The sequence below is a fragment of the Zalophus californianus genome, chromosome 10, assembly GCF_009762305.2.
Source record: "Zalophus californianus isolate mZalCal1 chromosome 10, mZalCal1.pri.v2, whole genome shotgun sequence".
Lineage (NCBI taxonomy): Eukaryota > Metazoa > Chordata > Mammalia > Carnivora > Otariidae > Zalophus > Zalophus californianus.
The window spans coordinates 96073001-96078814 of NC_045604.1; positions in this window are offsets into that span (position 1 = coordinate 96073001).

Below are 5814 nucleotides of genomic sequence, written 5' to 3' on the forward strand. Positions count from 1 at the left end.
TCTACGTCACTTCCGGGAGACGGTGACGAACTATGCCAGCGACTACAACTCCCAGTGGTCTTCGCGCCACGCAGGGGCGGGGACAGGCCTGACGTAACCTTGGCGGGCCGGGCGGAGCCTGGAGAAAACCGACTCTCCACGTTTTGTTACTCGCAGATACCGAGCCTCACCCACCACCTGCGGAATCAGAATTTCAGGGCCAGGAGTTTACTTTTTTTTAAAGCACCCACGTAACGCTGATGAGCTGCTAGATTTTGGAGCTAGGCTTAGGGTAAACTTCGAATCAGACTTTGGATTCAAATCTTGGCTCCGCCACTTTGTGTGAATTTAGGCAAATTTCCTAACCTCTCTGTGCTTCTTTCTCCCCAACTATAAAATGACAAAAATGGCACCTACATCACAGGATGTATGAGAGTTAAATGACTTAGTTAGTATATGTGAAGCTTTTAGGGCAGTGCCTTGTACAAAATAAACATATAATAATTAGCTAGTATTCACTCACTGTTCCACAAATACTGATTTACCAACGTTTTATTATGAACCAGCAGTGTCCTAGGCACTGAATACATCAGTGAATAAGACAGAAATGGTCCCTGACTTCACAAGGAACTCATATTCTATTGTAGTGGCATAAATTAACAAGTAAACAGATAATTTCAGATAGTAATAAGCACCGTAAAGATTTTAAAGTAACTGGTTAGATGGGAAGATTATTTTGGATAGGAAGGGCAGACCTCTGAAGAGGTGACATTTGAGTTGAGATCCAAATGACAGAAAGAAGGGAGCCATGCGGATGGTCTTCTAGGGAAAGAGCATTCCCAACTCTTCTTCTAGGAAAGGGAAACAGCAAGTGTAAAGGCCCTGAGGCAGAAATGAACTCGGCCAGGTTCTGGGAATAAAGAGAATGCCGGTGTGCTATCAGTGAAAGTGAGCAGGCATTAATAGTATAGAAGTAGACAATATTAGATCATGCAAGTCCTTATAGGCCTGTGGATTTAGATCCAGGTGGGTTGAAGAAACCATCAGCAGGGGTTTTAGCAGCACAGGGACTGTTTTACATTTTTAAAGGTAGTTCCAGTCATTCAGTATTTGCTGCATGTCTGGGCTTGAGTTTAGATTGGAGGCACAGTGTTCGCCTGAAAGAAAAGTAGGAATTAGGAGACTGAAGGGAAAGAAGGAGGCCACTTTGGGTAGACAAAACAGAGTGAAAATCCTGGAGACAGGAAAGCTCAGGGCACAGTCAGTGGCTGGTACATCGGGGTTAGAATGTGGCAGGGCCTCTCCACATGTCTTGGCCTGTCACCTCTTTTCTTTTCCCTTCCCCTTCTCTCTGTCTCCCTTCCTTCCCTCCCTCCTTCCCTCTCTCCCCACAGATCCACTTGATTCTGACACCAACCTCTTCACCTCCCCGAACAGAGATGGAATGCGCAGAAATTGCCAAGGGAGCCTGAGGTAAAGGGAAAAAGAGGCTGAGTGAGATAAAAATCAATGTCCCTGGAGATGAAGAAATGTAAATTCACGCTAAAGGAAAGCTACTGATTTTAGGGTGGCTTCCCGTTACTCCCAAGACCATGATAAGTTGCAAAAAAAAAAAAAAAATCATATTGCACTCATTTTTTACCAATCCCTTACTAAGTCATTATGAAAAATTTCAATTTAACAGCGAGGTGGCTTTTTTAGTGAACTTTTTAATTGAAGTGTAACATAGGTTCAGACGAGTGACAGGTCACAAGTGTACAGCTTGATGAGTTTCATAAAGCTAGCACACCTGGATAACCAGCACTCACATCAAAAACAGGACATGACCAGATTCCCCCCACCCCCAAGTTCCACTCTTGTATCCCCCTCCAGTTACTACCCAGTGGGCTTCTTAAATTTCGTTTTTTATTATAAAAATTTCAAGCATAGAGACAAGAATAAAGACTATTCTTTTCTTATATAAAGATTTTTATTAACTTATTTATTTGACAGAGAGAGAGAGAGAGAGCACAAGCAGGGAGAGCGGCAGGCAGAGGGAGAAGGAAAAGCAGGCTCCCCGCCAAACAAGGAGCCCGACACACGGGGCTCGATTCCAGGACCCTTAACCGAGAGAGCCATCCAGGCGCCCCAAGAATAAAGACTATTGTAATGAGCATCCATGTACCCACAATCCACCCAGTGTTGTTACACCTTAATATGATACATGTCACATTTGATGCAGCTTTTTTTTTAAAGAAAAATTAAAAACACACTCAGGACCTCCTAGGTAAATGGAGGTCTTAATGAAGAAGGTTCACGGTACATCCACAAATATTTTCACGGCAAAATATTAGTGTGTGCCAAGCCCTTCCACATGGACGATCTTTCTTTTTTTTTTTTTAAGATTTTATTTATTTATTTGACAGAGAGAGACACAGCGAGAGAGGGAACACAAGCAGGGGGAGTGGGAGAGGGAGAAGCAGGCTTCTTGCTGAGCAGGGAGCCTGATGCGGGGCTCGATCCCAGGACCCTGGGATCATGACCTGAGCCGAAGGCAAACGCCCAACCGACTGAGCCACCCAGGCGCCCCGATCTTTCTCTTAATACATGTACACGATTGCAAAATATAATCACATTAATTAAATGTACATTACAAAATGTAAACGTTCCAGAAGAATATACAGGAAAAAAGAAATCGGTTCCCCACCCCTGACCCCCGGTTCCTCAGCTTCTCTCCCCAGAGGCAAACATAATTATCAGTTTGCAGTGTTAATCTTCCACATGTTTCTCTGTATATACAGAGCTAAAATTCATAAAAGGATACAGATACATGTGTGCATATGTGTGTATATGGGTTATATCAATAAGGATATATAGATAGCTAGGTATCTGATAGATCCTTATTGATATAACCCTTATAGTATACATATGTACTTACATCTATATCTTTTTATGTATCCACATTTATACAGAGAGATGTATCAATAGAGAGATGGAATATATGTATATCCCCACCTTTTGTGTTACACAAATCATAGCATTCTTTTGTCCTCTTCTGGGTCTTCCTTCATTATTCACATATCTTGCAGCTCTTTTTATAAGGCATATGGACCTGTCTCATTCTTTTTAATGGCAGACTATTGTACCATTATATTACGAACCATAAAATGCATTTCCTGAGACTCCTCTTGATGAATGCCTCTTTTAAATCTTCACAGCAGCCCTTTGGAAAAGAGGATGTTGACACCTATGAGGTCAAGTGACCTGCCCAAGATCACACGGCTACACTGTATTCCAACCCAAACATCATTTCATAGCCATCAGAACTCTTGAGAGCTTTGCTGTTTCAAAGCTAGACCCTGACAATTTTTTGAGTTAAAACAACTTAATCTTGTGAATAGGAGGGATGGGAATGAGGGCAGCAAAGTAAAGAAAACCTGAGAATGTTTTCCTTTATGAGGATAACTAGGCTTCATAACTGGAGCCAAGCGTGACATGGGTGTTTTTAATAGGTGCATTTTGTTAATGCCTAGATTTTGATGGGGTCCTTAATGGTCCCAGAGCAGGAAGCACACACTGGCGGAGCTTTGATCAGTCTGGTGCCCATGGTGCATGTGGGCGTCACATTTCCCTTGGCCAACTGCTTCTCTCTGAATGCCTGTAATCATGCAACCAGCAAGCTGAAAGGTGTCAGTCATTGCTGCAATTTGAACAGCAACTCCAAATGCATAAAGGCATTTGAAAGTCATGACAAACTTGCAGGTAGGCAGGCCAAGCAGCTACTACTAATTTCATTCTACAGATGAGAAAACCACAATTCTGAACGAGCACATGGTGGCTGAGCTAGTGACAGAGTGAGGTCCCAAAACCAGATCCTCTAATTCAAAGGCCACAGGAGACTCTTCTGGATACACTGTTTTATTTTCTAATGTTGACCAAAGCGGGATACATTGTCATTGAAAGAGGGGAGTGGACTGGAAGGAGGCAGAGGACCGAGCATGGGGGAAGGAGAAGGGTGGAATTAGGACTCCTCCCCGGGACTAAATCCTAGGTACCATGCTCTCTCTTCTTCACTCAACTCCAGCCATGGAGGCCTCAGTTCTGGTAGATCCAGTGCCCCCCCTTTTTTTATTATTATGTTTTGTTAATCACCATACATTACATCATTAGTTTTTGATGTAGTGTTCCATGATTCATTGTTTGCGTGTAACACCCAGTGCTCCACGCAGAACGTGCCCTCTTTAATACCCATCACCAGGCTAACCCATCCCCCCACCCCCCGTCCCCTCTAGAACCCTCAGTTTGTTTTTCAGAGTCCATCGTCTCTCATGGTTCATCTCCCCCTCCGATTCCCCCCCTTCATTCTTCCCCTCCTGCTATCTTCTTTTTTTTTTTTTAACATATATTGTATTATTTGTTTCAGAGGTACAGATCTGTGATTATTACGCAGCCATCAAAAGGAATGAAATCTTGCCATTTGCAACGACGTGGATGGATTGGAGGGTGTTATGCTGAGCGAAATAAGTCCATCAGAGAAAGACATGTATCATATAACCTCACTGATAGGAGGAATTCTTAATCTCAGGAAACAAACTGAGGGTTGCTGGAGTGGTGGGGGGTGGGAGGGATGGGGTGGCTGGGTGATCCAGTGCCCCATTTTTAAAACAAATATCTTGAGACACTTTATGAAATTCATAGATAATATAACCTTCCAACACACACAATTTTTTTTTTTACTCTGTGTGTGTTTTATTTTCCCAAATAGCCCCCGAGCTCCTTGAAAACAGGGATAATATCTTTACACATCTTAATATCTCCCTCAGTGCATTTCATGCAGTTTGGGTTCAATCATGTGTTGCTGTTTTGATTGCTACTGAAAGGAAAGGCAACATACAGACAGCAAAGCATACCAACTGTTTTCACTTGTACCATCATCTGTTAGTTTTGCCTCTTCTTGAGATTCGGATACATAGAATTATGATGTATTTCCTTTTTTGTGTCTGGCCTCTTTCAGAAGCCTGTGAGATTCACCCATGTTTTTACATGAACTGGTGGTTCCTCCTCTTATGATTGCTGAATACTCTTTAATCATGTAACTATGCCATAATGTATTAACTCTCCTGTTAATTTGGGTGGTACCTAGCCTGGGGCTATTGTGAGTAAAGCTTTTATCAACATTTTTATACCAGTCTTTTTGTGGACATAAATAGTTACCTTCTTGGGTGAGATAGCTAGACCATAGAGTAAGTATATATTCAGCTTCAGTAAATACTGCTACATTCTAACTTTATTTATAAAGGAGAAAAAAGAAAATATCCTTTATTTAAAACATGTACTGGACGCCTGGGTGGCTCAGTCAGTTAAGTGTCTGCCTTCGGCTCAGGTCATGATCCCAGGGTCCTGGGTTCGAGCTCCCTGCTCAGTGGGGAGTCCGCTTTTCCCTCTCCCTCTGCCCCTTCCCCCATGTTCGTGCTCTCTCTTGCTTGCTCTCTCTCGCTCTCTCTCAAATAAATAAGTAAAATCTTTAAAAAACAAACATGTACTTATGGGGCGCCTGGGTGGCTCAGATGGTTGGGTGTCTGCCTTCGGCTCAGGTCATGATCCCAGGGTCCTGGAATCGAGCCCCACGTCGGGCTCCCTGCTCAGCAGGAAGCCTGCTTCTCCCTCTCCCATTCCTCCCTGCTTGTGTTCTCTCTCTTGCTGTGTCTCTCTCTGTCAAATAAATAAATAAAATCTTTAAAAAAATAATAAATAATAGATAAAAAACAAACATGTACTTAAATATGTAAATGCTAAGGTGTGATTTCCCTAGGAAATATAAAGAAATAGAGATTTGCAGCTACTTGCAATGACGTA